Source organism: Arachis ipaensis, chromosome B04 (assembly GCF_000816755.2).
Source record: "Arachis ipaensis cultivar K30076 chromosome B04, Araip1.1, whole genome shotgun sequence".
Classification (NCBI taxonomy): domain Eukaryota; kingdom Viridiplantae; phylum Streptophyta; class Magnoliopsida; order Fabales; family Fabaceae; genus Arachis; species Arachis ipaensis.
Window position 1 is genome coordinate 7,225,507 of NC_029788.2, and position 11,021 is coordinate 7,236,527.

Here is an 11,021-nt window from a genome sequence, read left to right on the forward strand (position 1 = left end):
GGCTTAGTTACGCTATTACTCTTGATATAAACAATTAAACTATAAACTTTAAATCTTAAACAATAAAATCTTAAATCCTAAAATCATAAATTTTAAATAATAAAATTGTTCTACGTTTTATAAAGGTTTAATTATTTTATTGGTCTCTATAGTTTCACAAAATTTTCAATTAGCTCCTTATACTTTTTTTTTATTGGATCCCTACACTTTTTTTTTTTAATTAGGTCCTTCTTAATAGTAATTGGTTTAATTATATAGGGACCTAATTAAAAAAAATTTAGTGCAAGGATCCAAATAAAAAGAAAAAAAGTATAGAGATCCGATTAAAAATAAAATTTAGTACAAAGATTCAATTAAAAGGAAAAAAAGTATAAGGACCTAATTAAAAATTTTACAAAATTATAGAGACCAACAAAATAATTAAACCTTTTATAGATTCTAAATCTTGAACAGTATAATTCTATATTTTAAATTCTAAAACTTTAAACTCTAAAATAGTTATTAATTAAGAGATTTTACGATTTAAATTGATCTGTTAAATTTACGTGGGCAAAACTTTCATGTAAAGTAGGAGACTAGATTTCAAAGTGAGATAGTTAAAGATTGTTAAGTTTTAAGTTTTATATTTCGTTAAGCAAAAGTAATATATGGTAAAACTTTTTTCATTCTAAACGAAATTATTCTATGTATTATTAACTAATATCATTAGATTTGATTTATTAAAAATATGAATTAATTTTATATAACAAAGTCTATTCTATTATATAAAAATCAAATTTCTGCACTTAATGATGGAACTGACGTGGCATGCTCCAAAGAGCGTTTCCCGATTTAATTATTTTAACTCATTCAATAATATAATTTATTGTAATGACTTAATTATTTCAACTAATTGATTTGATTAAATATTTAAATATCAATATAATTTATATTACTTAATTAATTATACTACATTAATTGTAATTCCTTATATTAGTTAATTGGTTTATTCATTTATAACGTCTGGAACAAAATAAATAATTTATTGTTTATTCTAATTGAATTTATTAAATTTAATTATATTATATATAAATTAAAGATAATTTATAAATCACCTTATTTTCTTAGCCTTTTATATTCTGTGGATTGTTAAATTTTAAGTTTTATATTTCGTTAAGCAAAAGTAATATATGGCAAAACTTTCTTCATTCTAAACGGAATTATTCTATGTATTATTAACTAATATCATTAGATTTGATTTATTAAAAATATGAATTAATTTTATATAACAAATTATTAATTAAACTCATTCTAAAATATAAGCAAAATAAATTAATTTCTTAGGCGGCCCAATGTAGATTTAAGATTTATACAACAATCAAACAAAGCATAGAACTTGTGAATTATGATCAAAAGGGAATAAAAAAGTAGGGCCCACATCATGTTCGCTTGCTTGTCTCCATTGCATCTTAACAAAATATGGGCCTACGGAGACTAATCCTAATTCCAAGTTGGGCAGATAGAAACCCTATCCGGATCTCATACAATTAATTTCAACCCGCACTTAAAGTCCTCTTTTAGTCTTTTTGGGTCTTCTCTCTCTTAGCAAGCAAATATATACGCCAGCAATGGAGAACAGCGTCTTGGCACTGGCAACTTCAGAATGGCAAAAATGAGAAGACTGGTTGCTCATACGACAACGGGATGATGATGGGGTTGTGCCGGCGAGGAAGTCGACGACGATCGGAGATGTTCATGTGACCAGAGAAGTTAGATAGCGGATCGACAAGAGGAGACTTTTACTGATGTTGTTGTTGTCCAGATCGCCGTCGCACTGAGACGCTCCCTATTTGTAACTGATGGAGGTGAGTTGCTGTAAGGAAGGCATGGATTCGGATCTTATTTTTATACCCCTTTTTTTACTCAGTACATTTTGATTTTTCAGTATTTATGATGTAGAATAAGTATTTTATTTTCAATTCAAATCTTTTTTTTTGTTTTTAAAATCATCAAGACAAATTTTTTCTTTTTTGGATTATGGAGGATATGTGATTTTGGATGCACTCCAATTTTAAAATGATTTACTCGAAAATATACCTCTTCTTAGTTGCTATAAAAGTCTAAGAGGTGTGGTCCTACAATCTTACCATACGTACTTGCTAGAATTTACGTTTGCTCTTATTTTTTTTCACTAGAGAAAAAATGGTTAGGCGATATGATTTGTTGGAGATGATTGCATCGCCAAAAGAATGTTGGAAGATTCATGTCAGAGTAATCAGACTTTGGTCTTTACCGAGATTCAAAGACCCCAAATCCATTAGCTCCATTCAAATGGTATTGATGGATGAGCAGGTACTTCTAATTTTATTCATACACACAATTGTTTCTCTGTTTTCATACACTTAGTCCCATATTTGTATGATCCTCACCTCATAATTGTCATAATTTCAACCTCAGCATTTTCTGCTTTTGTTGGGACTATTCATTCAAAAATAGAACAAGAACAAAATCCAATTTTGTGTTTTCCTGCAAGAAAACATAAGCTTTTCATAAAAAAAAAAAGATTCTATAGTCAAAAACAGATTTAATATATAGCTCATGTTGTATTCGGCCAATAAAAAAAGGGATTGGGGGACTTTTAGCAAGATTTTCATAGACAGTTATATAAAATTATAAATTTTAGCTTGCAAAGACATGCACCAATGCCAAGATACATAATTACTAAATAATGCAGATTGGATATAAGAGTTTATGCCGACCAAAAATAATAAAATTTGAGTCACTCTTGCTTTTATATCCTAAAAAAGCATCATGTATATCTTTGATAAGAAATAATAAGCACATCACAACAAAATTGAGAGTTAGATTATTCCTTACTTCTTTATTTATTATTCTCATCTTAAAGACTTAAATTTCCTCTTCCCGTATGGGTGACAGCTAACAAAAGAGATTTATATTAGAAAAGTTTGTGCCAAGCATCTTCAGGTAGTGTTGACTGTTGGGAAGCAAGAAGTATAACCTCCACTGATTTAACATTCAAAATTTTAAACTAAATCAATCACATTAAACAAAGATGTATATGGAGGGGAAAAAAGAGAGAAAAATAATAAGAGCATGACTAACGCATATGATTGTTGTTAATCTTAACCCTCTTCTACATAACACTTAATTCTCATGCATGATTGTCATCACAAATTTTTTCTTTTTAATATCTATGGTTAAAAAAAATAAATCAAAAGTTTTCTCAACCTGTTTTTCATGAGTTGTGTAAAAAAAAGTCAAATACAAAAATTTTATACTCAAGTGAAAGTTACAAAACAATAAAATTAGTCGTTTTAAATTAAATATTTTTATTATTGTGTTAATATATAATTAATTTTTTGTGTAAAATATAATGATAGTATACATTAAAGTATTAAATATTTGAATCCATTATATGTATATTCTTCCTTTTGGGTGAATATAAATCTGTTAGTTAATACTTAATATTTAATACTTAATATTTGGAATTAAATCATATTTTAATTTATTCAATTATTTTTGTTGAAAAAAATATTTTATATAAATTTTGTTTGTTTATTTAGTTGGACCTTATTGGTACTGTGTGTAGAAAGTGAATAATAAAATATTTTACTTTGTGAGAAAATAGGGAACAACTATGTATACTTCTGTAGGTAAGGATCTGATATCTGTGTTCGAATCATTGATATCGGAAGGAGCTGTGTATGTTTTTACATACTTTGGAGTTAGCAACAACTGTGGGTTGTACCACACAACATCGCATCATTTTCGATTATTTTTTCAAAAAAGAACTACTATCTTATCCTCTTTTTGTGATCCAATACCGTTATATGGTATTAAGTTGGTCCCCTTTAGAAAAATTATGGGATACTCTCCTCAACATCCTTTTTTGGTTGGTAAGTGTATGATTTATGCTAAGTACATAAGTTAATTTTTCTTTTGTTTTTATGACAAAATATCACTAAGACGGGTGATTTGTGCACAATCTTCTGTTTGATATTTATTTTAGACGTTGCTGGAGTTATGACCGGTGTAAAAGATGAGAGGAAATATGTGAAGGATGGTAAACTTATTGACATGTTAGTCATTCATATTGAGAATGACGGGTGCATTTTTCGATGCCCTTACTCAGCACTTAATATGTTTATATAAACAATTTTTTTATTTCTAAATAATTTACATTTTCTCTGCAGTTTAAAGCTTAATATTACTGTTCTTGGAGAGATGGTGGACCGGATCAAAGGTCTTGTGGCAGCGGGTGAATAACAGCTACCGGTAGTTATTTTTCAATTTGCAAGAGTAAAGAATTTTTTAGGTATGTGAGGATTTGACCACTATCGAATGATTATATTTTATTGTAGCTATTTCTACTAATTATTGGGATGCGATTCAATAGGTATTTTTAGTTTTAAAATTTTATGGTGTGATGTTATATATAATAGTAATTTTTTTTGTTTTTAAATTTTAGAGTGTGATACTACATATCGTAGAAGCAAAATTATAAGTATTGTATTTTGTGTTTTAATACTTTTGATCAGGTGGAATTACAAGTGAAATTATAGAAAACAATAATAACAATTCCGGTAAATGGCTGCCATTCTAGAAATTAAAATTTGAAGTGATAAAAAATATTATTATATACACGTGGATAAATTGTATCACCAGTTTTTTATTTTTTTTATTGTAAATTCTATGTTGAATTACTCAACAATTAATTAATCAATATATAATTTCAAGCTATATTTTTGTTATTATATAATACTTTTTATTATTTTATATTTGCAATAAATATTTTTTGTATAGCTCATTGCTAAAATAAAAAATTTTACTAATTAATTAGGTTCACAGTAGATTATAGTTATTTTTTAAATCTAAGGACACTTTTGGTTACTTTTCATTCAATAACTTTTCTGTCATGTATAATTGTACAACTCATTTAAGCAATGATTATTGTATATAGGTACCAATATTTTACAGAACATTATGTATAGTACCAGGCTCTTGATAAATCCAGATGTTCCTGAGGCTGTGATGCTTCGAAAAAGGTATTGTACCAATATTGTGAATTATTTATAGTTGTGCATATTGACTGTATTTTTATGGCGTTGTGATTGATAAGTAGCGCGTACTATAGAGAGATCTCGCAGTACCTGTCTGTACTTTCTGGCAAACTGGTGTATGTTAATGAAGATGAAGTTTTATATTCCACTGAGAGGAAGACAATAAAGGAGTTACAGGCGACTGCGGATGTGAGTGTCTTATAGAAAACTACTTTTTTATGTTTGGTCCATTGTTTATTTTTTTTTACTTTCAAACTGTTCTTATGTAGGTTGGATTCTATGTTGTTCTGGCCACTGTTCTTAATGTTGAACCCGTTCTAAGTTGGTGGTATAAATCGTGTGTTTGCAGCGTGAAGGCAGAAGCTAATACGGATACATACTTCTGCTATGACTGTAATAAGGACGTGTATAATGTGGTTGATAGGTACGACTCTAATTGGACTTATTTGTGCAATCTTTTCATAAAAAAGCAATATAGTTATGTAATTGATTATGTCTTTTTTTAATTTATTTAGCAATATCTAGCTTAATACTAACAATTAGTAGACAATAAGAGAATAATTTATTAAAAACAAAAACTGCTTTGATTGATGGAAATATCGTCTATCCACAAAAAAAAAATTGGCAAAATGAGATAGAGTGCATAGAAAAAATTCATATACCTACAACAATTTTATACTAAAGTCTCTTTTACTAGACTAAAATCTAGAAAACTGATAAACCTAAAAAAATTGTGTTTGAGCATTTAAATTGCGTTGAATATAATTTTTATGATTTTATTGTAACTAAAGGGTGACAGACCAAGTGTTAATTGATGTTTTTGAATAAAAAAAGCAAGTATAAGTTGAATTTGTTAGTTTTTTATGGTACTGCTACAACAACTTTTGTTGTGTTCGATAAGGAGACCACATCTCTATTCGGACGGACCTGTACTGAGATGGTAAAAGAGTTTAATGTATGTGGTTTCTGCTGTTGAAACCATTTGAATGGTTATGATGATTCAATGTTGGATGTGAATATAGACGATAATTTTATACCATTCTCAGAAACTTTAGACGGTATATAAAAATTTTATCTGTATGTTTATTTGCATTTTTGTGCACATTATGGACTAAATTGCATCGGTATGACAACTGAGTATCTAAAGAGAGTTCATTCAACAGATGTGTGGGATATAGAAAATCCTATTTATCAATGTCAACACTGTAAAGCATGGATGTGGTTTGAAGAAAGGCTTGCTAAATTCAAATAGTCGCCCCAACCAAAGTTTTCATTATGTTGTATGGAAGGAAAGATCGATCTTTCTCTACACACATGTCTCCTGATGAGCTCATTCAGCTTCATACTGGAGAAGATCAAAGAAGTATTCATTTCCTAAAAAATATAAGGGCATTTAATTCAATATTTTGTTTTACATCAATGGTCGGAAAAATTAACCGTGGGTGAACAATGGGATTGCTCCTCCAATTTTTAAGCATGGGGCTTAAAACTACCATAGCATTGGTAGCTTACTTCCTCCGGATAGTCTGCGACCAACATTTGCCCAGTTATATATCTATGACACAGAAAATGAGATTGATAATCGGATACGGACACTTTGATAATTTTCATGCAACCAATCAAATATTTTAGTTATTTTTTATTTGTGAGAGAAAATAACATAAAATTTATTCTGTTTTTTTTTTTGTGCAGTTCCAATGAAACTATAAATGAGCGGGATAAGAAAATTGTGACAATATTAAGAAATATGCTAGACAAATATAATAGTTTGGCAAAGAATTTTTGCTATGCAAGAGATAGGTATCAACAGGGAAAATGCACAAACATAAAGTTTAAGTTGATTAGTAAAAGGACTATAGATGATAGGACATACAACTTGCCATTTGCATCTGAAGTCGCTGCATTGATTGTTGGCGATGTCGAACAACTAAGCAAAGATAGAGATATTATTATAGAGAATCAAATGTTGGCTGCATTACCTGTGTATTATGATGAAGGGGTTTTTTCTTTGTGTATGGTCATGGGGTACTGGAAAAATATTTCTTTGGAACCTTATGTCTGCTGAGATTCGCTCAAGGGTGATATTGTGTTAAACATTGCTTCAAGTGGTATTGCATATTTACTTCTTCCCAATGGAAGAACGACACACTCAAGGTTCAAAATACCGATAAATATAATTGAGGATTCTGTATGTAACATCAAACCTGGTTCCCCTCAAGCAATGCTGCTGTTGAAAGCCAAACTTATAATTTGAGATAAGGCTCTAATGGTTAGTAGGTACTACTATGAAGTCCTTGATAAATGCTTAGGTGATATCATGAGGTTTTTTCCAACATATAATAAAGATTTCTCCTTTGGAGGAAAAGTGGTTGTACTAGATGGAGACTTTAGACAAATTCTTTCTGTCATTTTAGGAGGATCGAGACAAGATATCGTTCATTCAACCGTAAATTCGTCTTACCTTTGGAAGTTTTGTCAGGTGCTCAAACTAACAAAAAATATGAGACTCTCTTAGGGACGACTGCTTCAGATCAAGATGAGACAAAGCAATTTGGTGAGTGGTTATTGAAAGTTTGTGACGGTCTAATATGTGACAATATGGATGGTGAATCTGAGATATGTCTTCCAGGAGATATTGTTATTCCTTCTTCAGACCAGGCATTTGATGAGTTGGTTCATTTTTCTTATCCAAATATTTTGGATAACATGTCCTCAAAGGATTTTTCAAAGCAAGAACTATACTGGCTTCCACGCTGGACATCGTTGAAGAGGTCAACAACCATCTGATGGCTATCATTCCTGGAGGGAAAAAATTATATCTTAGTTCGGATTCGATTTGTATGGATGAAGGGAATATAAATATGGTCAACTAGATCTCTATGGTCCTGAATTACTGAATAGCATAAATTGCTCTGGTTTGCCTCCACATAAATTAATACTCAAGGTTGGTGTTTCAGTGATGTTACTGAGGAATACTGACCAATCCAATGGTCTTTGTAATGGTACAAGGCTACAAGTTAGGAAGCTTAGAAATCATGTCAAAGAATGTGAAGTCTTAACAGGTAACAATGTTGATCATATTACTTTAATTCCAAGAATGAATATGGTACCAACAAATGAAACCATCCTAGTTAGATTCCAACGAAGACAATTTCCCATAGTAGTATCGTTTGCCATGACAATTAATAAGTCTCAGGGACAAACTTTATCTCATGTTGGATTGTACTTGCCCAAACCAATTTTTACACATGGCCAACTATATGTGGCACTTTCAAGAATTAAGAGTAAGAGAGGTTTAAAAGTTTTATTTATGAATCACGTAGGAATGTCTGCAAATTCAACTATCAATGTTGTTTACAAAAAAGTCTTTGAAAAAATAGGATTCTAATATAAATATTTTAATTTTATTTTAAATTCTGTTCAAAATATTTTTTAATTCTCTTTTAAATTAGAGTAGTAATTTAAATATATAATATATATTAATCATAATAATCATCAGTATTATATTTTAGAAAAACTTTTTACAACCAAACAAAATAACTAGCTAAAAGTCCAATCAAAATGAAAAAACACATTTCTTCAATGTGGAAAGGCACTCTCCTTCGTGAAACCTCCAGGAGAAGGTGGAAAGACACTCTCCTTTGTTAAAGTTTCTCCTGGAGATGCGCAACCTAGAGACAAATGTCTGGGTTAACTACCAGATATGTCAGGTTCTGACAAAGTAACTGACACGTGATCTCACGGCCACTATGATAGACATGCATAATGTGCATTTGTATATTTTGTTTGAGTGTGCATTATCTTGGCTTGCTTAATTATTTATTCATATTAATTGTTAATTGTCTACTTGTTATATATACTTTTTATATGTGCTTGACTTGTTTGTTTTGTTTATCTTTGTGGATCTACTGATGTTTTAGAGGATGATGGAGGAAGAAAAATAGTTAAAGATTTTGATCAAGTTTAGAACCTTAGAGAACTACCCCTATTTATGGTTTCTGTTTTAGTTTCTTAAGTTTTATAAGTTGAGTATCGGCGTTCTAGGATTGTCTCTGGCTTTTCCGAGACCTTATTTATTATATATGTGGGCACCTTGACCATACTGAGAACCCCTCGATTCTCATTCCATACGATATATTGTTGTTTTTCAGATGCAGGTCGAGAGACACCTCGCTAAGCGTCTGGACTTACTCTGCAACGAAGATGGGACTTTGGGTTTTTGTGCTTTGTTATGTATATGTATATATATGCTTAGATCTCTCCTTTTATATGCTTCAAGCTTGTGCCTCATAGAGGCTTGACGGAGAACTAAGGTTGTTTTGAGTAATTTAGATCTTGGGACTTGTATATACTTATGTAAATATTCTGTGGCCAACCTTAGCTTCGCAGATTGAACCTAGAGTTTGAATATTTTGTATCTTTTGACACTTTCTTAACCAAATTTTTTCAAGGTAGAGACTTGATGCAACAATTTCTTAAGAATAATTTATTTGCCTTTTTCTTATAATTATTTTTTTTTCTTGTTGTTCTTACTTTTTTATATATTTTTTTATTTGTTTTCTCTTCTTGTTCTTTTTTTTTTTTGGATGCTTGTTTGGGCCTAAGGCCGTGGCTGGTATGTTTGATGTCTAGTTCTGTATAAAGTATTTGACTGGTTCAGCATAGACTTAATGAACCTATGCTTAGAACAGGATGATCATTTATACCGTGTAGGTAATTGCTTTCATAATTGTGGTCTAGAAAAGTATGAAAAATTAAACTCTTACAGCATAGACTTAATTGAACCTATACTTGGGACATGTTGGTCATTCATACTGTCTAAGAAAAACTTTTAAGATTTTACAAGAAAGAAAAAAGGTTTTGTTTTAAAATATTTGAGAAATTTACCAAGTCTTTAAAAAGGATTTCTGGATTTCGAATGTGAACCCATGGTTTTTGGAAAGACTCATAAGACGAGCAATGATCACTGTACTCTGTATATATATAAGTATAAAGTGTTGTATCTGGTCTGTATGTATATGCATGTTTTTGCTCTCAACGAAAAAGTGCTTTTGGAAGGTTATGCGGTTTTAAGTTTAAACAGACTCCTATTTTAGTAATTAAATATGTTAGAGTCATATTAATATCTAATCTATCAGAGTGGCACAGTCAAAAACGTGACATTCTGATAGTGAGGGTATTACAACAATGCTAAAGAAGAGTTAGAAAGAAGAGAAAAATAAGTAAAAGAAAGAGATAAAAGAAGAAAAAAAATAACACAAAATATGTACATAAAATTTAATTATTTACGTTTTTGTTTTGACTGAAATAAAAGTGGTGTATAAATCTGAGATGTATTATTTCAATTTAGTTAAACTTGGTTAAATAAAAAATTTAGATGCATAATTTTTCTATAATTAAAATATAATATATTTACGATATTAATTTACCATACATTTGTAAAAAAAAAATCATAAAAAAAGTGTAAAATGAGAACAAAAATCATGTAACCTTTTCTTTTTCTATTCTTCCAGAAATGACATTATTTTCAACCAGGAAGGTTTTTTCGGTGGAGAAAGAATAATCTAGACCTTGAAGGACCAGGTTATAATTCAAATAATAAAAAATGCATGGATTGGTTCACAAATAAAGCAGAATAGCAATTGAGAGGAATTTGAAAAAAGTTTAGAATTTTTTATTACAAGAAAGCACCAATGGCGCGTCATGGTGGAGGAGATCCGCTCGGTGTCATCGCTGCGTTGTCTTCTCCGGCAAGTTGGGCGTGGACTCAGTGCCGCTGACTGAGGAGATCTGAAAGAAGAGCGAAACAGAGAAAGAGAGAGTTCTCAACAGAGAGAGAGAGAGAGGGGATGTAATCGAGCTTGTTTTGCGTCTCGTCGAGGAGGTCGTAATGGAACATCCTCAGAGGCTTGGGCATTGCAACCAGATCTGGAGAGGCGATAAACTGCGGTGGTGACGGCA